The sequence below is a fragment of the Rhinoderma darwinii genome, unplaced genomic scaffold (assembly GCF_050947455.1).
Source record: "Rhinoderma darwinii isolate aRhiDar2 unplaced genomic scaffold, aRhiDar2.hap1 Scaffold_434, whole genome shotgun sequence".
NCBI classification, from domain to species: Eukaryota; Metazoa; Chordata; class Amphibia; order Anura; family Rhinodermatidae; genus Rhinoderma; species Rhinoderma darwinii.
This window is the reverse complement of record NW_027463841.1, coordinates 1-18,942: the sequence shown is the minus strand read 5'-3', so window position 1 is coordinate 18,942 and position 18,942 is coordinate 1. Positions and strand designations below refer to the sequence as shown.

Genomic DNA, 18,942 nt, shown 5'->3' with positions numbered 1-18,942 from the left:
AGGACTATGGATTAAAGCATTTAACGTCAATGGCCATTCTAAGCTGAATGTGCCTGCTCTCGTCAGAACGCAGAAGTTACACAGCTTAAGGCCTCGCTAGTACCAGTGTGGGAGACTGTCTCGGAATCCGTTGTGCGGTTGAATTTTTATTATGTCGTTTAGATTTTGTTTCACAATGGATTAAAAAGGACTATGGATTAAAGCATTTAATGTCAATGGCCATTCTAAGCTGAATGTCCCTGCTCTCGTCAGATCGCAGAAGTTACACAGCTTAAGGCCTCGCTAGTACCAGTGTGGGAGACTGTCTGGGAATCCGTGGTGCTATTGACTTTTTATTATGTCGTTTAGATTTTGTTTCACAATCGATTAAAAAGGACTATGGATTAAAGCATTTAAAGTCAATGGCCATTCTAAGCTGAATGTGCCTGCTCTCGTCAGATCGCAGAAGTTACACAGCTTAATGCCTCGCTAGTACCAGTTTGGGAGACTGTCTGGGAATCCGTGGTGCGGTTGACTTTTTATTATGTCGTTTAGATTTTGTTTCACAATCGATTAAAAAGGACTATGGATTAAAGCATTTAAAGTCAATGGCCATTCTAAGCTGAATGTGCCTGCTCTCGTTAGAGCGCAAAAGTTACACAGCTTAACGCCTCGCTAGTACCAGTGTGGGAGACTGTCTGGGAATCCGTGGTGCGGTTGACTTTTTATTATGTCGTTGAGATTTTGTTTCACAATAGATTAAATAGGACTATGGATTAAAGCATTTAATGTCAATGGCCATTCTAAGCTGAATGTGCCTGCTCTCGTCAGATCGCAGAAGTTACACAGCTTAAGGCCTCGCTAGTACCAGTGTGGGAGACTGTCTGGGAATCCGTGGTGCGGTTGACTTTTTATTATGTCGTTTAGATTTTGTTTCACAATCGATTAAAAAGGACTATGGATTAAAGCATTTAATGTCAATGGCCATTCTAAGCTGAATGTGCCTGCTCTCGTCAGATCGCAGAAGTTACAAAGCTTAAGGGCTCGCTAGTACCAGTGTGGGAGACTGTCTGGGAATCCGTGGTGCGGTTGACTTTTTATTATGTCGTTTAGATTTTGTTTCACAATAGATTAAATAGGACTATGGATTAAAACATTTAACGTTAATGGCCATTCTAAGCTGAATGTGCCTGCTCTCGTCAGATCGCAGAAGTTACACAGCTTAAGGCCTCGCTAGTACCAGTGTGGGAGACTGTCTGGGAATCCGTGGTGCGGTTGACTTTTTATTATGTCATTTAGATTTTGTTTCACAATCGATTAAAAAGGACTATGGATTAAAGCATTTAATGTCAATGGCCATTCTAAGCCGAATGTGCCTACTCTCGTTAGATCGCAGAAGTTACACAGCTTAACGCCTCGCTAGTACCAGTGTGGGAGACTGTCTGGGAATCCGTGGTGCGGTTGACTTTTTATTATGTCGTTTAGATTTTGTTTCACAATAGATTAAAAAGGACTATGGATTAAAGCATTTAATGTCAATGGCCATTCTAAGCTGAATGTGCCTGCTCTCGTCAGATCGCAGAAGTTACACAGCTTAAGGCCTCGCTAGTACCAGTGTGGGAGACTGTCTGGGAATCCGTGGTGCGGTTGACTTTTTATTATGTCGTTTAGATTATGTTTCACAATAGATTAAATAGGACTATGGATTAAAGCATTTAACGTCAATAGCCATTCTAAGCTGAATGTGCCTGCTCTCGTCAGAACGCAGTAGTTACACAGCTTAAGGCCTCGCTAGTACCAGTGTGGGAGACTGTCTGGGAATCCGTGGTGCGGTTGAATTTTTATTATGTTGTTTAGATTTTGTTTCACAATCGATTAAAAAGGACTATGGATTAAAGCATTTAATGTCAATGGCCATTCTAAGCTGAATGTGCCTGCTCTCATCAGATCGCAGAAGTTACACAGCTTAAGGCCTCGCTAGTACCAGTGTGGGAGACTGTCTGGGAATCCGTGGTGCGGTTGACTTTTTATTATGTCGTTTAGATTTTGTTTCACAATAGATTAAATAGGACTATGGATTAAAACATTTAATGTTAATGGCCATTCTAAGCTGAATGTGCCTGCTCTTGTCAGATCGCAGAAGTTACACAGCTTAAGGCCTCGCTAGTACCAGTGTGGGAGACTGTCTGGGAATCCGTGGTGCGGTTGACTTTTTATTATGTCGTTTAGATTTTGTTTCACAATCGATTAAAAAGGACTATGGATTAAAACATTTAATGTCAATGGCCATTCTAAGCTGAATGTGCCTGCTCTCGTCAGATCGCAGAAGTTACACAGCTTAATCCTCGCTAGTACCAGTGTGGGAGTCTGTCTGGGAATCAGTGGTGCGGTTGCCTTTTTATTATGTCGTTTAGATTTTGTTTCACAATCGATTAAAAAGGACTATGGATTAAAGCATTTCATGTCAATGGCCATTCTAAGCTGAATGTGCCTGCTCTCGTCAGATCGCAGAAGTTACACAGCTTAAGGCCTCGCTAGTACCAGTGTGGGAGACTGTCTGGGAATCCGTGGTGCGGTTGACTTTTTATTATGTCGTTTAGATTTTGTTTCACAATAGATTAAATAGGACTATGGATTAAAGCATTTAACGTCAATGGCCATTCTAAGCTGAATGTTCCTGCTCTCGTCAGAACGCAGAAGTTACACAGCTTAAGGCCTCGCTAGTACCAGTGTGGGAGACTGTCTGGGAATCCGTGGTGCGGTTGACTTTTTATTATGTCGTTTAGATTTTGTTTCACAATAGATTAAATAGGACTATGGATTAAGGCTTTTAATGTCAATGGCCATTCTAAGCTGAATGTGCCTGCTCTCGTCAGATCGCAGAAGTTACACAGCTTAAGGCCTCGCTAGTACCAGTGTGGGAGACTGTCTGGGAATCCGTGGTGCGGTAGACTTTTTATTATGTCGTTTAGATTTTGTTTCACAATCGATTAAAAAGGACTATGGATTAAAGCATTTAATGTTAATGGCCATTCTAAGCTGAATGTGCCTGCTCTCGTTAGATCGCAGAAGTTACACAGCTTAACGCCTCCCTAGTACCAGTGTGGGAGACTGTCTGGGAATCCGTGGTGCGGTTGACTTTTTATTATGTCGTTTAGATTCTGTTTCACAATAGATTAAATAGGACTATGGATTAAATCATTTAACGTCAATGGCCGTTCTAAGCTGAATGTGCCTGCTCTCGTCAGATCGCAGAAGTTACCCAGCTTAAGGCCTCGCTAGTACCAGTGTGGGAGACTGTCTCGGAATCCGTTGTGCGGTTGAATTTTTATTATGTCGTTTAGATTTTGTTTCACAATCGATTAAAAAGGACTATGGATTAAAGCATTTAATGTCAATGGCCATTCTAAGCTGAATGTCCCTGCTCTCGTCAGATCCCAGAAGTTACACAGCTTAAGGCCTCGCTAGTACCAGTGTGGGAGACTGTCTGGGAATCCGTGGTGCTATTGACTTTTTATTATGTCGTTTAGATTTTGTTTCACAATCGATTAAAAAGGACTATGGATTAAAGCATTTAATGTCAATGGCCATTCTAAGCTGAATGTGCCTGCTCTCGTCAGATCGCAGAAGTTACACAGCTTAATGCCTCGCTAGTACCAGTGTGGGAGACTGTCTGGGAATCCGTGGTGCGGTTGACTTTTTATTATGTCGTTTAGATTTTGTTTCACAATCGATTAAAAAGGACTATGGATTAAAGCATTTAAAGTCAATGGCCATTCTAAGCTGAATGTGCCTTCTCTCGTTAGAGCGCAAAAGTTACACAGCTTAACGCCTCGCTAGTACCAGTGTGGGAGACTGTCTGGGAATCCGTGGTGCGGTTGACTTTTTATTATGTCGTTTAGATTTTGTTTCACAATAGATTAAATAGGACTATGGATTAAAGCATTTAACGTCAATGGCCATTCTAAGCTGAATGTGCCTGCTCTCGTCAGATCGCAGAAGTTACACAGCTTAAGGCCTCGCTAGTACCCGTGTGGGAGACTGTCTGTGAATCCGTGGTGCGGTTGACTTTTTATTATGTCGTTTAGATTTTGTTTCACAATCGATTAAAAAGGACTATGGATTAAAACATTTAATGTCAATGGCCATTCTAAGCTGAATGTGCCTGCTCTCGTCAGATCGCAGAAGTTACAAAGCTTAAGGCCTCGCTAGTACCAGTGTGGGAGACTGTCTGGGAATCCGTGGTGCGGTTGACTTTTTATTATGTCGTTTAGATTTTGTTTCACAATAGATTAAATAGGACTATGGATTAAAACATTTAACGTTAATGGCCATTCTAAGCTGAATGTGCCTGCTCTCGTCAGATCGCAGAAGTTACACAGCTTAAGGCCTCGCTAGTACCAGTGTGGGAGACTGTCTGGGAATCCGTGGTGCGGTTGAATTTTTATTATGTCGTTTAGATTTTGTTTCACAATCGATTAAAAAGGACTATGGATTAAAGCATTTAATGTCAATGGCCATTCTAAGCTGAATGTGCCTGCTCTCATCAGATCGCAGAAGTTACACAGCTTAAGGCCTCGCTAGTACCAGTGTGTGAGACTGTCTGGGAATCCGTGGTGCGGTTGACTTTTTATTATGTCGTTTAGATTTTGTTTCACAATAGATTAAATAGGACTATGGATTAAAGCATTTAACGTCAATGGCCATTCTAAGCTGAATGTGCCTGCTCTCGTCAGATCGCAGAAGTTACACAGCTTAAGGCCTCGCTAGTACCAGTGTGGGAGACTGTCTGGGAATCCGTGGTGCGGTTGAATTTTTATTATGTCGTTTAGATTTTGTTTCACAATCGATTAAAAAGGACTATGGATTAAAGCATTGAATGTCAATGGCCATTCTAAGCTGAATGTGCCTGCTCTCGTCAGATCGCAGAAGTTACACAGCTTAAGGCCTCGCTAGTACCAGTGTGGGAGACTGTCTGGGAATCCGTGGTGCGGTTGACTTTTTATTATGTCGTTTAGATTTTGTTTCACAATCGATTAAAAAGGACTATGGATTAAAGCATTTAATGTCAATGGGCATTCTAAGCTGAATGTACCTGCTCTCATCAGATCGCAGAAGTTACACAGCTTAAGGCCTCGCTAGTACCAGTGTGGGAGACTGTCTTGGAATCCGTGGTGCGGTTGACTTTTTATTATGTCGTTTAGATTTTGTTTCACAATAGATTAAATAGGACTATGGATTAAAACATTTAACGTTAATGGCCATTCTAAGCTGAATGTGCCTGCTCTCGTCAGATCGCAGAAGTTACACAGCTTAAGGCCTCGCTAGTACCAGTGTGGGAGACTGTCTGGGAATCCGTGGTGCGGTTGACTTTTTATTATGTCGTTTAGATTTTGTTTCACAATCGATTAAAAAGGACTATGGATTAAAGCATTTAATGTCAATTGCTATTCTAAGCTGAATGTGCCTGCTCTCGTCAGATCGCAGAAGTTACACAGCTTAAGGCCTCGCTAGTACCAGTGTGGGAGACTGTCTGGGAATCAGTGGTGCGGTTGCCTTTTTATTATGTCGTTTAGATTTTGTTTCACAATCGATTAAAAAGGACTATGGATTAAAGCATTTAACGTCAATGGCCATTCTAAGCTGAATGTGCCTGCTCTCGTCAGAACGCAGAAGTTACACAGCTTAAGGCCTCGCTAGTACCAGTGTGGGAGACTGTCTCGGAATCCGTTGTGCGGTTGAATTTTTATTATGTCGTTTAGATTTTGTTTCACAATGGATTAAAAAGGACTATGGATTAAAGCATTTAATGTCAATGGCCATTCTAAGCTGAATGTCCCTGCTCTCGTCAGATCGCAGAAGTTACACAGCTTAAGGCCTCGCTAGTACCAGTGTGGGAGACTGTCTGGGAATCCGTGGTGCTATTGACTTTTTATTATGTCGTTTAGATTTTGTTTCACAATCGATTAAAAAGGACTATGGATTAAAGCATTTAAAGTCAATGGCCATTCTAAGCTGAATGTGCCTGCTCTCGTCTGATCGCAGAAGTTACACAGCTTAATGCCTCGCTAGTACCAGTTTGGGAGACTGTCTGGGAATCCGTGGTGCGGTTGACTTTTTATTATGTCGTTTAGATTTTGTTTCACAATCGATTAAAAAGGACTATGGATTAAAGCATTTAAAGTCAATGGCCATTCTAAGCTGAATGTGCCTGCTCTCGTTAGAGCGCAAAAGTTACACAGCTTAACGCCTCGCTAGTACCAGTGTGGGAGACTGTCTGGGAATCCGTGGTGCGGTTGACTTTTTATTATGTCGTTTAGATTTTGTTTCACAATAGATTAAATAGGACTATGGATTAAAGCATTTAATGTCAATGGCCATTCTAAGCTGAATGTGCCTGCTCTCGTCAGATCGCAGAAGTTACACAGCTTAAGGCCTCGCTAGTACCAGTGTGGGAGACTGTCTGGGAATCCGTGGTGCGGTTGACTTTTTATTATGTCGTTTAGATTTTGTTTCACAATCGATTAAAAAGGACTATGGATTAAAGCATTTAATGTCAATGGCCATTCTAAGCTGAATGTGCCTGCTCTCGTCAGATCGCAGAAGTTACAAAGCTTAAGGCCTCGCTAGTACCAGTGTGGGAGACTGTCTGGGAATCCGTGGTGCGGTTGACTTTTTATTATGTCGTTTAGATTTTGTTTCACAATAGATTAAATAGGACTATGGATTAAAACATTTAACGTTAATGGCCATTCTAAGCTGAATGTGCCTGCTCTCGTCAGATCGCAGAAGTTACACAGCTTAAGGCCTCGCTAGTACCAGTGTGGGAGACTGTCTGGGAATCCGTGGTGCGGTTGACTTTTTATTATGTCATTTAGATTTTGTTTCACAATCGATTAAAAAGGACTATGGATTAAAGCATTTAATGTCAATGGCCATTCTAAGCCGAATGTGCCTACTCTCGTTAGATCGCAGAAGTTACACAGCTTAACGCCTCGCTAGTACCAGTGTGGGAGACTGTCTGGGAATCCGTGGTGCGGTTGACTTTTTATTATGTCGTTTAGATTTTGTTTCACAATAGATTAAAAAGGACTATGGATTAAAGCATTTAATGTCAATGGCCATTCTAAGCTGAATGTGCCTGCTCTCGTCAGATCGCAGAAGTTACACAGCTTAAGGCCTCGCTAGTACCAGTGTGGGAGACTGTCTGGGAATCCGTGGTGCGGTTGACTTTTTATTATGTCGTTTAGATTATGTTTCACAATAGATTAAATAGGACTATGGATTAAAGCATTTAACGTCAATAGCCATTCTAAGCTGAATGTGCCTGCTCTCGTCAGAACGCAGTAGTTACACAGCTTAAGGCCTCGCTAGTACCAGTGTGGGAGACTGTCTGGGAATCCGTGGTGCGGTTGAATTTTTATTATGTCGTTTAGATTTTGTTTCACAATCGATTAAAAAGGACTATGGATTAAAGCATTTAATGTCAATGGCCATTCTAAGCTGAATGTGCCTGCTCTCATCAGATCGCAGAAGTTACACAGCTTAAGGCCTCGCTAGTACCAGTGTGGGAGACTGTCTGGGAATCCGTGGTGCGGTTGACTTTTTATTATGTCGTTTAGATTTTGTTTCACAATAGATTAAATAGGACTATGGATTAAAACATTTAATGTTAATGGCCATTCTAAGCTGAATGTGCCTGCTCTTGTCAGATCGCAGAAGTTACACAGCTTAAGGCCTCGCTAGTACCAGTGTGGGAGACTGTCTGGGAATCCGTGGTGCGGTTGACTTTTTATTATGTCGTTTAGATTTTGTTTCACAATCGATTAAAAAGGACTATGGATTAAAACATTTAATGTCAATGGCCATTCTAAGCTGAATGTGCCTGCTCTCGTCAGATCGCAGAAGTTACACAGCTTAATCCTCGCTAGTACCAGTGTGGGAGTCTGTCTGGGAATCAGTGGTGCGGTTGCCTTTTTATTATGTCGTTTAGATTTTGTTTCACAATCGATTAAAAAGGACTATGGATTAAAGCATTTCATGTCAATGGCCATTCTAAGCTGAATGTGCCTGCTCTCGTCAGATCGCAGAAGTTACACAGCTTAAGGCCTCGCTAGTACCAGTGTGGGAGACTGTCTGGGAATCCGTGGTGCGGTTGACTTTTTATTATGTCGTTTAGATTTTGTTTCACAATAGATTAAATAGGACTATGGATTAAAGCATTTAACGTCAATGGCCATTCTAAGCTGAATGTTCCTGCTCTCGTCAGAACGCAGAAGTTACACAGCTTAAGGCCTCGCTAGTACCAGTGTGGGAGACTGTCTGGGAATCCGTGGTGCGGTTGACTTTTTATTATGTCGTTTAGATTTTGTTTCACAATCGATTAAAAAGGACTATGGATTAAAGCAATTAATGTCAATGGCCATTCTAAACTGAATGTCCCTGCTCTCGTCAGATCGCAGAAGTTACACAGCTTAAGGCCTCGCTAGTACCAGTGTGCGAGACTGTCTGGGAATCCGTGGTGCGGTTGACTTATTATTATGTTGTTTAGATTTTGTTTCACAATAGATTAAATAGGACTATGGATTAAGGCTTTTAATGTCAATGGCCATTCTAAGCTGAATGTGCCTGCTCTCGTCAGATCGCAGAAGTTACACAGCTTAAGGCCTCGCTAGTACCAGTGTGGGAGACTGTCTGGGAATCCGTGGTGCGGTAGACTTTTTATTATGTCGTTTAGATTTTGTTTCACAATCGATTAAAAAGGACTATGGATTAAAGCATTTAATTTTAATGGCCATTCTAAGCTGAATGTGCCTGCTCTCGTTAGATCGCAGAAGTTACACAGCTTAACGCCTCCCTAGTACCAGTGTGGGAGACTGTCTGGGAATCCGTGGTGCGGTTGACTTTTTATTATGTCGTTTAGATTCTGTTTCACAATAGATTAAATAGGACTATGGATTAAATCATTTAACGTCAATGGCCGTTCTAAGCTGAATGTTCCTGCTCTCGTCAGATCGCAGAAGTTACCCAGCTTAAGGCCTCGCTAGTACCAGTGTGGGAGACTGTCTCGGAATCCGTTGTGCGGTTGAATTTTTATTATGTCGTTTAGATTTTGTTTCACAATCGATTAAAAAGGACTATGGATTAAAGCATTTAATGTCAATGGCCATTCTAAGCTGAATGTCCCTGCTCTCGTCAGATCCCAGAAGTTACACAGCTTAAGGCCTCGCTAGTACCAGTGTGGGAGACTGTCTGGGAATCCGTGGTGCTATTGACTTTTTATTATGTCGTTTAGATTTTGTTTCACAATCGATTAAAAAGGACTATGGATTAAAGCATTTAATGTCAATGGCCATTCTAAGCTGAATGTGCCTGCTCTCGTCAGATCGCAGAAGTTACACAGCTTAATGCCTCGCTAGTACCAGTGTGGGAGACTGTCTGGGAATCCGTGGTGCGGTTGACTTTTTATTATGTCGTTTAGATTTTGTTTCACAATCGATTAAAAAGGACTATGGATTAAAGCATTTAAAGTCAATGGTCATTCTAAGCTGAATGTGCCTTCTCTCGTTAGAGCGCAAAAGTTACACAGCTTAACGCCTCGCTAGTACCAGTGTGGGAGACTGTCTGGGAATCCGTGGTGCGGTTGACTTTTTATTATGTCGTTTAGATTTTGTTTCACAATAGATTAAATAGGACTATGGATTAAAGCATTTAACGTCAATGGCCATTCTAAGCTGAATGTGCCTGCTCTCGTCAGATCGCAGAAGTTACACAGCTTAAGGCCTCGCTAGTACCTGTGTGGGAGACTGTCTGTGAATCCGTGGTGCGGTTGACTTTTTATTATGTCGTTTAGATTTTGTTTCACAATCGATTAAAAAGGACTATGGATTAAAACATTTAATGTCAATGGCCATTCTAAGCTGAATGTGCCTGCTCTCGTCAGATCGCAGAAGTTACAAAGCTTAAGGCCTCGCTAGTACCAGTGTGGGAGACTGTCTGGGAATCCGTGGTGCGGTTGACTTTTTATTATGTCGTTTAGATTTTGTTTCACAATAGATTAAATAGGACTATGGATTAAAACATTTAACGTTAATGGCCATTCTAAGCTGAATGTGCCTGCTCTCGTCAGATCGCAGAAGTTACACAGCTTAAGGCCTCGCTAGTACCAGTGTGGGAGACTGTCTGGGAATCCGTGGTGCGGTTGAATTTTTATTATGTCGTTTAGATTTTGTTTCACAATCGATTAAAAAGGACTATGGATTAAAGCATTTAATGTCAATGGCCATTCTAAGCTGAATGTGCCTGCTCTCATCAGATCGCAGAAGTTACACAGCTTAAGGCCTCGCTAGTACCAGTGTGGGAGACTGTCTGGGAATCCGTGGTGCGGTTGACTTTTTATTATGTCGTTTAGATTTTGTTTCACAATAGATTAAATAGGACTATGGATTAAAGCATTTAACGTCAATGGCCATTCTAAGCTGAATGTGCCTGCTCTCGTCAGATCGCAGAAGTTACACAGCTTAAGGCCTCGCTAGTACCAGTGTGGGAGACTGTCTGGGAATCCGTGGTGCGGTTGAATTTTTATTATGTCGTTTAGATTTTGTTTCACAATCGATTAAAAAGGACTATGGATTAAAGCATTGAATGTCAATGGCCATTCTAAGCTGAATGCGCCTGCTCTCGTCAGATCGCAGAAGTTACACAGCTTAAGGCCTCGCTAGTACCAGTGTGGGAGACTGTCTGGGAATCCGTGGTGCGGTTGAATTTTTATTATGTCGTTTAGATTTTGTTTCACAATCGATTAAAAAGGACTATGGATTAAAGCATTTAATGTCAATGGCCATTCTAAACTGAATGTCCCTGCTCTCGTCAGATCGCAGAAGTTACACAGCTTAAGGCCTCGCTAGTACCAGTGTGGGAGACTGTCTGGGAATCCGTGGTGCGGTTGACTTTTTATTATGTTGTTTAGATTTTGTTTCACAATAGATTAAATAGGACTATGGATTAAGGCTTTTAATGTCAATGGCCATTCTAAGCTGAATGTGCCTGCTCTCGTCAGATCGCAGAAGTTACCCAGCTTAAGGCCTCGCTAGTACCAGTGTGGGAGACTGTCTCGGAATCCGTTGTGCGGTTGAATTTTTATTATGTCGTTTAGATTTTGTTTCACAATAGATTAAAAAGGACTATGGATTAAAGCATTGAATGTCAATGGCCATTCTAAGCTGAATGTCCCTGCTCTCGTCAGATCGCAGAAGTTACACAGCTTAAGGCCTCGCTAGTACCAGTGTGGGAGACTGTCTGGGAATCCGTGGTGCTGTTGACTTTTTATTATGTCGCTTAGATTTTGTTTCACAATCGATTAAAAAGGACTATGGATTAAAGCATTTAATGTCAATGGCCATTCTAAGCTGAATGTGCCTGCTCTCGTTAGATCGCAGAAGTTACACAGCTTAAGGCCTCGCTAGTACCAGTGTGGGAGACTGTCTGGGAATCCGTGGTGCGGTTGACTTTTTATTATGTCGTTTAGATTTTGTTTCACAATCGATTAAAAAGGACTATGGATTAAAGCATTTAACGTCAATGGCCATTCTAAGCTGAATGTGCCTGCTCTCGTCAGATCGCAGAAGTTACACAGCTTAAGGCCTCGCTAGTACCAGTGTGGGAGACTGTCTGGGAAACCGTGGTGCGGTTGAATTTTTATTATGTCGTTTAGATTTTGTTTCACAATCGATTAAAAAGGACTATGGATTAAAGCATTTAATGTCAATGGCCATTCTAAACTGAATTTCCCTGCTCTCGTCAGATCGCAGAAGTTACACAGCTTAAGGCCTCGCTAGTACCAGTGTGGGAGACTGTCTGGGAATCCGTGGTGCGGTTGACTTTTTATTATGTTGTTTAGATTTTGTTTCACAATAGATTAAATAGGACTATGGATTAAGGCTTTTAATGTCAATGGCCATTCTAAGCTGAATGTGCCTGCTCTCGTCAGATCGCAGAAGTTACACAGCTTAATGCCTCGCTAGTACCAGTGTGGGAGACTGTCTGGGAATCCGTGGTGCGGTTGACTTTTTATTATGTCGTTTAGATTTTGTTTCACAATCGATTAAAAAGGACTATGGATTAGAGCATTTAATGTTAATGGCCATTCTAAACTGAATGTGCCTGCTCTCGTTAGATCGCAGAACTTACACAGCTTAACGCCTCCCTAGTACCAGTGTGGGAGACTGTCTGGGAATCCGTGGTGCGGTTGACTTTTTATTATGTCGTTTAGATTTTGTTTCACAATAGATTAAATAGGACTATGGATTAAATCATTTAACGTCAATGGCCATTCTAAGCTGAATGTGCCTGCTCTCGTCAGATCGCAGAAGTTACCCAGCTTAAGGCCTCGCTAGTACCAGTGTGGGAGACTGTCTCGGAATCCGTTGTGCGGTTGAATTTTTATTATGTCGTTTAGATTTTGTTTCACAATAGATTAAAAAGGACTATGGATTAAAGCATTGAATGTCAATGGCCATTCTAAGCTGAATGTCCCTGCTCTCGTCAGATCGCAGAAGTTACACAGCTTAAGGCCTCGCTAGTACCAGTGTGGGAGACTGTCTGGGAATCCGTGGTGCTGTTGACTTTTTATTATGTCGCTTAGATTTTGTTTCACAATCGATTAAAAAGGACTATGGATTAAAGCATTTAATGTCAATGGCCATTCTAAGCTGAATGTGCCTGCTCTCGTTAGATCGCAGAAGTTACACAGCTTAAGGCCTCGCTAGTACCAGTGTGGGAGACTGTCTGGGAATCCGTGGTGCGGTTGACTTTTTATTATGTCGTTTAGATTTTGTTTCACAATCGATTAAAAAGGACTATGGATTAAAGCATTTAACGTCAATGGCCATTCTAAGCTGAATGTGCCTGCTCTCGTCCGAACGCAGAAGTTACACACCTTAAGGCCTCGCTAGTACCAGTGTGGGAGACTGTCTGGGAATCTGTGGTGCGGTTGACTTTTTATTATGTCGTTTAGATTTTGTTTCACAATAGATTAAATAGGACTATGGATTAAATCATTTAACGTCAATGGCCATTCTAAGCTGAATGTGCCTCCTCTCGTCAGATCGCAGAAATTACCCAGCTTAAGGCCTCGCTAGTACCAGTGTGGGAGACTGTCTCGGAATCCGTTGTGCGGTTGAATTTTTATTATGTCGTTTAGATTTTGTTTCACAATCGATTAAAAAGGACTATGGATTAAAGCATTTAATGTCAATGGCCATTCTAAGCTGAATGTCCCTTCTCTCGTCAGATCGCAGAAATTACCCAGCTTAAGGCCTCGCTAGTACCAGTGTGGGAGACTGTCTCGGAATCCGTTGTGCGGTTGAATTTTTATTATGTCGTTTAGATTTTGTTTCACAATCGATTAAAAAGGACTATGGATTAAAGCATTTAATGTCAATTGCCATTCTAAGCTGAATGTGCCAGCTCTCGTCAGATCGCAGAAGTTACACAGCTTAAGGCCTCGCTAGTACCAGTGTGGGAGGCTGTCTGGGAATCCGTGGTGCGGTTGACTTTTTATTATGTCGTTTAGATTTTGTTTCACAATCGATTAAAAAGGACTATGGATTAAAGCATTTAACGTCAATGGCCATTCTAAGCTGAATGTGCCTGCTCTCGTCAGAACGCAGAAGTTACATAGCGTAAGTCCTCGCTAGTACCAGTGTGGGAGACTGTCTGGGAATCCGTTGTGCGGTTGACTTTTTATTATGTTGTTTAGATTTTGTTTCACAATAGATTAAATAGGACTATAGATTAAGGCTTTTAATGTCAATGGCCATTCTAAGCTGAATGTGCCTGCTCTCGTCAGATCGCAGAAGTTACACAGCTTAAGGTCTCGCTAGTACCAGTGTGGGAGACTGTCTGGTAATCCGTGGTGCGGTTGGCTTTTTATTATGTCGTTTAGATTTTGTTTCACAATCGATTAAAAAGGACTATGGATTAAAGCATTTAAAGTCAATTGCCATTCTAAGCTGAATGTGCCTGCTCTCGTTAGAGCGCAGAAGTTACACAGCTTAACGCCTCGCTAGTACTAGTGTGGGAGACTGTCTGGAAATCCGTGGTGCGGTTGACTTTTTATTATGTCGTTTAGATTTTGTTTCACAATAGATTAAATAGGACTATGGATTAAAGCATTTAACGTCAATGGCCATTCTAAGCTGAATGTGCCTGCTCTCGTCCGAACGCAGAAGTTACACAGCTTAAGGCCTCGCTAGTACCAGTGTGGGAGACTGTCTGGGAATCTGTGGTGCGGTTGAGTTTTTATTATGTCGTTTAAATTTTGTTTCACAATCGATTAAAAAGGACTATGGATTAAAGACTTTAATGTCAATGGCTATTCTAAGCTGAATGTCCCTGCTCTCGTCAGATCGCAGAAGTTACACAGCTTAAGGCCTTGCTGGTACCCGTGTGGGAGACTGTCTGGGAATGCGTGGTGCGGTTGACTTTTTATTATGTTGTTTAGATTTTGTTTCACAATAGATTAAATAGGACTATGGATTAAGGCTTTTAATGTCAATGGCCATTCTAAGCGGAATGTCCCTGCTCTCGTCAGATCGCAGAAGTTACACAGCTTAAGGCCTCGCTAGTACCAGTGTGGGAGACTATCTGGGAATCCGTGGTGCTGTTGACTTTTTATTATGTCGTTTAGATTTTGTTTCACAATCGATTAAAAAGGACTATGGATTAAAGCATTTAATGTCAATGGCCATTCTAAGCTGAATGTGCCTGCTCTCGTCAGATCGCAGAAGTTACACAGCTTAAGGCCTCGCTAGTACCAGTGTGGGAGACTGTCTGGGAATCCGTGGTGCGGTTGACTTTTTATTATGTCGTTTAGATTTTGTTTCACAATCGATTAAAAAGGACTATGGATTAAAGAACTTAACGTCAATGGCCATTCTAAGCTGAATGTGCCTACTCTCGTCAGAACGCAGAAGTTACATAGCTTAAGTCCTCGCTAGTACCAGTGTGCGAGACTGTCTGGGAATCCGTGGTGCGGTTGACTTATTATTATGTTGTTTAGATTTTGTTTCACAATAGATTAAATAGGACTATGGATTAAGGCTTTTAATGTCAATGGCCATTCTAAGCTGAATGTGCCTGCTCTCGTCAAATCGCAGAAGTTACACAGCTTAAGGCCTCGCTAGTACCAGTGTGGGAGACTGTCTGGGAATCCGTGGTGCGGTAGACTTTTTATTATGTCGTTTAGATTTTGTTTCACAATCGATTAAAAAGGACTATGGATTAAAGCATTTAATGTTAATGGCCATTCTAAGCTGAATGTGCCTGCTCTCGTTAGATCGCAGAAGTTACACAGCTTAACGCCTCCCTAGTACCAGTGTGGGAGACTGTCTGGGAATCCGTGGTGCGGTTGACTTTTTATTATGTCGTTTAGATTCTGTTTCACAATAGATTAAATAGGACTATGGATTAAATCATTTAACGTCAATGGCCGTTCTAAGCTGAATGTGCCTGCTCTCGTCAGATCGCAGAAGTTACCCAGCTTAAGGCCTCGCTAGTACCAGTGTGGGAGACTGTCTCGGAATCCGTTGTGCGGTTGAATTTTTATTATGTCGTTTAGATTTTGTTTCACAATCGATTAAAAAGGACTATGGATTAAAGCATTTAATGTCAATGGCCATTCTAAGCTGAATGTCCCTGCTCTCGTCAGATCCCAGAAGTTACACAGCTTAAGGCCTCGCTAGTACCAGTGTGGGAGACTGTCTGGGAATCCGTGGTGCTATTGACTTTTTATTATGTCGTTTAGATTTTGTTTCACAATCGATTAAAAAGGACTATGGATTAAAGCATTTAATGTCAATGGCCATTCTAAGCTGAATGTGCCTGCTCTCGTCAGATCGCAGAAGTTACACAGCTTAATGCCTCGCTAGTACCAGTGTGGGAGACTGTCTGGGAATCCGTGGTGCGGTTGACTTTTTATTATGTCGTTTAGATTTTGTTTCACAATCGATTAAAAAGGACTATGGATTAAAGCATTTAAAGTCAATGGCCATTCTAAGCTGAATGTGCCTTCTCTCGTTAGAGCGCAAAAGTTACACAGCTTAACGCCTCGCTAGTACCAGTGTGGGAGACTGTCTGGGAATCCGTGGTGCGGTTGACTTTTTATTATGTCGTTTAGATTTTGTTTCACAATAGATTAAATAGGACTATGGATTAAAGCATTTAACGTCAATGGCCATTCTAAGCTGAATGTGCCTGCTCTCGTCAGATCGCAGAAGTTACACAGCTTAAGGCCTCGCTAGTACCCGTGTGGGAGACTGTCTGTGAATCCGTGGTGCGGTTGACTTTTTATTATGTCGTTTAGATTTTGTTTCACAATCGATTAAAAAGGACTATGGATTAAAACATTTAATGTCAATGGCCATTCTAAGCTGAATGTGCCTGCTCTCGTCAGATCGCAGAAGTTACAAAGCTGAAGGCCTCGCTAGTACCAGTGTGGGAGACTGTCTGGGAATCCGTGGTGCGGTTGACTTTTTATTATGTCGTTTAGATTTTGTTTCACAATAGATTAAATAGGACTATGGATTAAAACATTTAACGTTAATGGCCATTCTAAGCTGAATGTGCCTGCTCTCGTCAGATCGCAGAAGTTACACAGCTTAAGGCCTCGCTAGTACCAGTGTGGGAGACTGTCTGGGAATCCGTGGTGCGGTTGAATTTTTATTATGTCGTTTAGATTTTGTTTCACAATCGATTAAAAAGGACTATGGATTAAAGCATTTAATGTCAATGGCCATTCTAAGCTGAATGTGCCTGCTCTCATCAGATCGCAGAAGTTACACAGCTTAAGGCCTCGCTAGTACCAGTGTGGGAGACTGTCTGGGAATCCGTGGTGCGGTTGACTTTTTATTATGTCGTTTAGATTTTGTTTCACAATAGATTAAATAGGACTATGGATTAAAGCATTTAACGTCAATGGCCATTCTAAGCTGAATGTGCCTGCTCTCGTCACATCGCAGAAGTTACACAGCTTAAGGCCTCGCTAGTACCAGTGTGGGAGACTGTCTGGGAATCCGTGGTGCAGTTGAATTTTTATTATGTCGTTTAGATTTTGTTTCACAATCGATTAAAAAGGACTATGGATTAAAGCATTGAATGTCAATGGCCATTCTAAGCTGAATGCGCCTGCTCTCGTCAGATCGCAGAAGTTACACAGCTTAAGGCCTCGCTAGTACCAGTGTGGGAGACTGTCTGGGAATCCGTGGTGCGGTTGAATTTTTATTATGTCGTTTAGATTTTGTTTCACAATCGATTAAAAAGGACTATGGATTAAAGCATTTAATGTCAATGGCCATTCTAAACTGAATGTCCCTGCTCTCGTCAGATCGCAGAAGTTACACAGCTTAAGGCCTCGCTAGTACCAGTGTGGGAGACTGTCTGGGAATCCGTGGTGCGGTTGACTTTTTATTATGTTGTTTAGATTTTGTTTCACAATAGATTAAATTGCACTATGGATTAAGGCTTTTAATGTCAATGGCCATTCTAAGCTGAATGTGCCTGCTCTCGTCAGATCGCAGAAGTTACACAGCTTAAGGCCTCGCTAGTACCAGTGTGGGAGACTGTCTGGGAATCCGTGGTGCGGTTGACTTTTTATTATGTCGTTTAGATTTTGTTTCACAATCGATTAAAAAGGACTATGGATTAGAGCATTTAATGTTAATGGCCATTCTAAACTGAATGTGCCTGCTCTCGTTAGATCGCAGAACTTACACAGCTTAACGCCTCCCTAGTACCAGTGTGGGAGACTGTCTGGGAATCCGTGGTGCGGTTGACTTTTTATTATGTCGTTTAGATTTTGTTTCACAATAGATTAAATAGGACTATGGATTAAATCATTTAACGTCAATGGCCATTCTAAGCTGAATGTGCCTGCTCTCGTCAGATCGCAGAAGTTACCCAGCTTAAGGCCTCGCTAGTACCAGTGTGGGAGACTGTCTCGGAATCCGTTGTGCGGTTGAATTTTTATTATGTCGTTTAGATTTTGTTTCACAATAGATTAAAAAGGACTATGGATTAAAGCATTGAATGTCAATGGCCATTCTAAGCTGAATGTCCCTGCTCTCGTCAGATCGCAGAAGTTACACAGCTTAAGGCCTCGCTAGTACCAGTGTGGGAGACTGTCTGGGAATCCGTGGTGCTGTTGACTTTTTATTATGTCGCTTAGATTTTGTTTCACAATCGATTAAAAAGGACTATGGATTAAAGCATTTAATGTCAATGGCCATTCTAAGCTGAATGTGCCTGCTCTCGTTAGATCGCAGAAATTACACAGCTTAAGGCCTCGCTAGTACCAGTGTGGGAGACTGTCTGGGAATCCGTGGTGCGGTTGACTTTTTATTATGTCGTTTAGATTTTGTTTCACAATCGATTAAAAAGGACTATGGATTAAAGCATTTAACGTCAATGGCCATTCTAAGCTGAATGTGCCTGCTCTCGTCCGAACGCAGAAGTTACACAGCTTAAGGCCTCGCTAGTACCAGTGTGGGAGACTGTCTGGGAATCTGTGGTGCGGTTGACTTTTTATTATGTCGTTTAGATTTTGTTTCACAATAGATTAAATAGGACTATGGATTAAATCATTTAACGTCAATGGCCATTCTAAGCTGAATGTGCCTCCTCTCGTCAGATCGCAGAAATTACCCAGCTTAAGGCCTCGCTAGTACCAGTGTGGGAGACTGTCTCGGAATCCGTTGTGCGGTTGAATTTTTATTATGTCGTTTAGATTTTGTTTCACAATCGATTAAAAAGGACTATGGATTAAAGCATTTAATGTCAATGGCCATTCTAAGCTGAATGTCCCTTCTCTCGTCAGATCGCAGAAGTTACACAGCTTAAGGCCTCGCTAGTACCAGTGTGGGAGACTGTCTGGGAATCCGTGGTGCTGTTGACTTTTTATTATGTCGT

The 18,942-nt window shown here is 41.8% G+C and overlaps 76 pseudogenes; all 76 read left to right on the top strand.

The window, feature by feature from the left end:
- Positions 1-25: 25 nt before the first annotated feature.
- LOC142713163 (5S ribosomal RNA) lies at positions 26-144 on the top strand (annotated as a pseudogene).
- Positions 145-211: 67 nt separating this feature from the next.
- On the top strand, positions 212-330 carry LOC142713037 (5S ribosomal RNA; annotated as a pseudogene).
- A 67-nt stretch (positions 331-397) lies between these two features.
- LOC142713670 (5S ribosomal RNA) lies at positions 398-516 on the top strand (annotated as a pseudogene).
- Positions 517-769: 253 nt separating this feature from the next.
- Positions 770-888, top strand: LOC142713620 (5S ribosomal RNA; annotated as a pseudogene).
- A 67-nt stretch (positions 889-955) lies between these two features.
- LOC142713183 (5S ribosomal RNA) lies at positions 956-1,074 on the top strand (annotated as a pseudogene).
- Positions 1,075-1,141: 67 nt separating this feature from the next.
- LOC142713304 (5S ribosomal RNA) lies at positions 1,142-1,260 on the top strand (annotated as a pseudogene).
- Positions 1,261-1,513: 253 nt separating this feature from the next.
- LOC142713608 (5S ribosomal RNA) lies at positions 1,514-1,632 on the top strand (annotated as a pseudogene).
- A 67-nt stretch (positions 1,633-1,699) lies between these two features.
- Positions 1,700-1,818, top strand: LOC142713534 (5S ribosomal RNA; annotated as a pseudogene).
- Positions 1,819-1,885: 67 nt separating this feature from the next.
- LOC142713349 (5S ribosomal RNA) lies at positions 1,886-2,004 on the top strand (annotated as a pseudogene).
- A 67-nt stretch (positions 2,005-2,071) lies between these two features.
- On the top strand, positions 2,072-2,190 carry LOC142713615 (5S ribosomal RNA; annotated as a pseudogene).
- A 252-nt stretch (positions 2,191-2,442) lies between these two features.
- Positions 2,443-2,561, top strand: LOC142713595 (5S ribosomal RNA; annotated as a pseudogene).
- Positions 2,562-2,628: 67 nt separating this feature from the next.
- Positions 2,629-2,747, top strand: LOC142713410 (5S ribosomal RNA; annotated as a pseudogene).
- Positions 2,748-2,814: 67 nt separating this feature from the next.
- Positions 2,815-2,933, top strand: LOC142713308 (5S ribosomal RNA; annotated as a pseudogene).
- Positions 2,934-3,372: 439 nt separating this feature from the next.
- Positions 3,373-3,491, top strand: LOC142713327 (5S ribosomal RNA; annotated as a pseudogene).
- A 67-nt stretch (positions 3,492-3,558) lies between these two features.
- Positions 3,559-3,677, top strand: LOC142713611 (5S ribosomal RNA; annotated as a pseudogene).
- A 253-nt stretch (positions 3,678-3,930) lies between these two features.
- Positions 3,931-4,049, top strand: LOC142713561 (5S ribosomal RNA; annotated as a pseudogene).
- Positions 4,050-4,116: 67 nt separating this feature from the next.
- LOC142713510 (5S ribosomal RNA) lies at positions 4,117-4,235 on the top strand (annotated as a pseudogene).
- Positions 4,236-4,302: 67 nt separating this feature from the next.
- LOC142713573 (5S ribosomal RNA) lies at positions 4,303-4,421 on the top strand (annotated as a pseudogene).
- A 67-nt stretch (positions 4,422-4,488) lies between these two features.
- On the top strand, positions 4,489-4,607 carry LOC142713528 (5S ribosomal RNA; annotated as a pseudogene).
- A 67-nt stretch (positions 4,608-4,674) lies between these two features.
- LOC142713440 (5S ribosomal RNA) lies at positions 4,675-4,793 on the top strand (annotated as a pseudogene).
- Positions 4,794-4,860: 67 nt separating this feature from the next.
- LOC142713583 (5S ribosomal RNA) lies at positions 4,861-4,979 on the top strand (annotated as a pseudogene).
- A 67-nt stretch (positions 4,980-5,046) lies between these two features.
- On the top strand, positions 5,047-5,165 carry LOC142713493 (5S ribosomal RNA; annotated as a pseudogene).
- Positions 5,166-5,232: 67 nt separating this feature from the next.
- On the top strand, positions 5,233-5,351 carry LOC142713303 (5S ribosomal RNA; annotated as a pseudogene).
- Positions 5,352-5,418: 67 nt separating this feature from the next.
- Positions 5,419-5,537, top strand: LOC142713629 (5S ribosomal RNA; annotated as a pseudogene).
- A 67-nt stretch (positions 5,538-5,604) lies between these two features.
- On the top strand, positions 5,605-5,723 carry LOC142713161 (5S ribosomal RNA; annotated as a pseudogene).
- A 67-nt stretch (positions 5,724-5,790) lies between these two features.
- LOC142713675 (5S ribosomal RNA) lies at positions 5,791-5,909 on the top strand (annotated as a pseudogene).
- Positions 5,910-5,976: 67 nt separating this feature from the next.
- On the top strand, positions 5,977-6,095 carry LOC142713683 (5S ribosomal RNA; annotated as a pseudogene).
- Positions 6,096-6,348: 253 nt separating this feature from the next.
- Positions 6,349-6,467, top strand: LOC142713570 (5S ribosomal RNA; annotated as a pseudogene).
- A 67-nt stretch (positions 6,468-6,534) lies between these two features.
- LOC142713508 (5S ribosomal RNA) lies at positions 6,535-6,653 on the top strand (annotated as a pseudogene).
- Positions 6,654-6,720: 67 nt separating this feature from the next.
- LOC142713302 (5S ribosomal RNA) lies at positions 6,721-6,839 on the top strand (annotated as a pseudogene).
- A 253-nt stretch (positions 6,840-7,092) lies between these two features.
- On the top strand, positions 7,093-7,211 carry LOC142713558 (5S ribosomal RNA; annotated as a pseudogene).
- A 67-nt stretch (positions 7,212-7,278) lies between these two features.
- Positions 7,279-7,397, top strand: LOC142713532 (5S ribosomal RNA; annotated as a pseudogene).
- Positions 7,398-7,464: 67 nt separating this feature from the next.
- On the top strand, positions 7,465-7,583 carry LOC142713337 (5S ribosomal RNA; annotated as a pseudogene).
- Positions 7,584-7,650: 67 nt separating this feature from the next.
- On the top strand, positions 7,651-7,769 carry LOC142713614 (5S ribosomal RNA; annotated as a pseudogene).
- A 252-nt stretch (positions 7,770-8,021) lies between these two features.
- On the top strand, positions 8,022-8,140 carry LOC142713545 (5S ribosomal RNA; annotated as a pseudogene).
- A 67-nt stretch (positions 8,141-8,207) lies between these two features.
- On the top strand, positions 8,208-8,326 carry LOC142713398 (5S ribosomal RNA; annotated as a pseudogene).
- A 67-nt stretch (positions 8,327-8,393) lies between these two features.
- Positions 8,394-8,512, top strand: LOC142713178 (5S ribosomal RNA; annotated as a pseudogene).
- Positions 8,513-8,579: 67 nt separating this feature from the next.
- Positions 8,580-8,698, top strand: LOC142713305 (5S ribosomal RNA; annotated as a pseudogene).
- Positions 8,699-9,137: 439 nt separating this feature from the next.
- Positions 9,138-9,256, top strand: LOC142713326 (5S ribosomal RNA; annotated as a pseudogene).
- A 67-nt stretch (positions 9,257-9,323) lies between these two features.
- Positions 9,324-9,442, top strand: LOC142713610 (5S ribosomal RNA; annotated as a pseudogene).
- Positions 9,443-9,695: 253 nt separating this feature from the next.
- On the top strand, positions 9,696-9,814 carry LOC142713484 (5S ribosomal RNA; annotated as a pseudogene).
- A 67-nt stretch (positions 9,815-9,881) lies between these two features.
- On the top strand, positions 9,882-10,000 carry LOC142713507 (5S ribosomal RNA; annotated as a pseudogene).
- A 67-nt stretch (positions 10,001-10,067) lies between these two features.
- Positions 10,068-10,186, top strand: LOC142713572 (5S ribosomal RNA; annotated as a pseudogene).
- Positions 10,187-10,253: 67 nt separating this feature from the next.
- Positions 10,254-10,372, top strand: LOC142713325 (5S ribosomal RNA; annotated as a pseudogene).
- A 67-nt stretch (positions 10,373-10,439) lies between these two features.
- On the top strand, positions 10,440-10,558 carry LOC142713437 (5S ribosomal RNA; annotated as a pseudogene).
- A 67-nt stretch (positions 10,559-10,625) lies between these two features.
- Positions 10,626-10,744, top strand: LOC142713297 (5S ribosomal RNA; annotated as a pseudogene).
- A 67-nt stretch (positions 10,745-10,811) lies between these two features.
- On the top strand, positions 10,812-10,930 carry LOC142713523 (5S ribosomal RNA; annotated as a pseudogene).
- A 253-nt stretch (positions 10,931-11,183) lies between these two features.
- Positions 11,184-11,302, top strand: LOC142713429 (5S ribosomal RNA; annotated as a pseudogene).
- A 67-nt stretch (positions 11,303-11,369) lies between these two features.
- Positions 11,370-11,488, top strand: LOC142713256 (5S ribosomal RNA; annotated as a pseudogene).
- A 67-nt stretch (positions 11,489-11,555) lies between these two features.
- On the top strand, positions 11,556-11,674 carry LOC142713478 (5S ribosomal RNA; annotated as a pseudogene).
- A 67-nt stretch (positions 11,675-11,741) lies between these two features.
- On the top strand, positions 11,742-11,860 carry LOC142713696 (5S ribosomal RNA; annotated as a pseudogene).
- A 67-nt stretch (positions 11,861-11,927) lies between these two features.
- Positions 11,928-12,046, top strand: LOC142713609 (5S ribosomal RNA; annotated as a pseudogene).
- A 439-nt stretch (positions 12,047-12,485) lies between these two features.
- On the top strand, positions 12,486-12,604 carry LOC142713307 (5S ribosomal RNA; annotated as a pseudogene).
- A 67-nt stretch (positions 12,605-12,671) lies between these two features.
- On the top strand, positions 12,672-12,790 carry LOC142713255 (5S ribosomal RNA; annotated as a pseudogene).
- Positions 12,791-12,857: 67 nt separating this feature from the next.
- LOC142713463 (5S ribosomal RNA) lies at positions 12,858-12,976 on the top strand (annotated as a pseudogene).
- Positions 12,977-13,415: 439 nt separating this feature from the next.
- LOC142713602 (5S ribosomal RNA) lies at positions 13,416-13,534 on the top strand (annotated as a pseudogene).
- A 253-nt stretch (positions 13,535-13,787) lies between these two features.
- LOC142713133 (5S ribosomal RNA) lies at positions 13,788-13,906 on the top strand (annotated as a pseudogene).
- Positions 13,907-13,973: 67 nt separating this feature from the next.
- Positions 13,974-14,092, top strand: LOC142713196 (5S ribosomal RNA; annotated as a pseudogene).
- A 67-nt stretch (positions 14,093-14,159) lies between these two features.
- LOC142713477 (5S ribosomal RNA) lies at positions 14,160-14,278 on the top strand (annotated as a pseudogene).
- A 67-nt stretch (positions 14,279-14,345) lies between these two features.
- Positions 14,346-14,464, top strand: LOC142713144 (5S ribosomal RNA; annotated as a pseudogene).
- A 67-nt stretch (positions 14,465-14,531) lies between these two features.
- Positions 14,532-14,650, top strand: LOC142713242 (5S ribosomal RNA; annotated as a pseudogene).
- A 67-nt stretch (positions 14,651-14,717) lies between these two features.
- Positions 14,718-14,836, top strand: LOC142713533 (5S ribosomal RNA; annotated as a pseudogene).
- A 253-nt stretch (positions 14,837-15,089) lies between these two features.
- On the top strand, positions 15,090-15,208 carry LOC142713676 (5S ribosomal RNA; annotated as a pseudogene).
- Positions 15,209-15,647: 439 nt separating this feature from the next.
- Positions 15,648-15,766, top strand: LOC142713324 (5S ribosomal RNA; annotated as a pseudogene).
- A 67-nt stretch (positions 15,767-15,833) lies between these two features.
- Positions 15,834-15,952, top strand: LOC142713607 (5S ribosomal RNA; annotated as a pseudogene).
- Positions 15,953-16,205: 253 nt separating this feature from the next.
- LOC142713559 (5S ribosomal RNA) lies at positions 16,206-16,324 on the top strand (annotated as a pseudogene).
- A 67-nt stretch (positions 16,325-16,391) lies between these two features.
- On the top strand, positions 16,392-16,510 carry LOC142713685 (5S ribosomal RNA; annotated as a pseudogene).
- A 67-nt stretch (positions 16,511-16,577) lies between these two features.
- On the top strand, positions 16,578-16,696 carry LOC142713569 (5S ribosomal RNA; annotated as a pseudogene).
- A 67-nt stretch (positions 16,697-16,763) lies between these two features.
- LOC142713313 (5S ribosomal RNA) lies at positions 16,764-16,882 on the top strand (annotated as a pseudogene).
- Positions 16,883-17,135: 253 nt separating this feature from the next.
- LOC142713296 (5S ribosomal RNA) lies at positions 17,136-17,254 on the top strand (annotated as a pseudogene).
- Positions 17,255-17,321: 67 nt separating this feature from the next.
- Positions 17,322-17,440, top strand: LOC142713522 (5S ribosomal RNA; annotated as a pseudogene).
- Positions 17,441-17,507: 67 nt separating this feature from the next.
- On the top strand, positions 17,508-17,626 carry LOC142713521 (5S ribosomal RNA; annotated as a pseudogene).
- A 439-nt stretch (positions 17,627-18,065) lies between these two features.
- Positions 18,066-18,184, top strand: LOC142712975 (5S ribosomal RNA; annotated as a pseudogene).
- Positions 18,185-18,251: 67 nt separating this feature from the next.
- Positions 18,252-18,370, top strand: LOC142713240 (5S ribosomal RNA; annotated as a pseudogene).
- Positions 18,371-18,437: 67 nt separating this feature from the next.
- LOC142713509 (5S ribosomal RNA) lies at positions 18,438-18,556 on the top strand (annotated as a pseudogene).
- A 253-nt stretch (positions 18,557-18,809) lies between these two features.
- LOC142713474 (5S ribosomal RNA) lies at positions 18,810-18,928 on the top strand (annotated as a pseudogene).
- Positions 18,929-18,942: the final 14 nt, after the last annotated feature.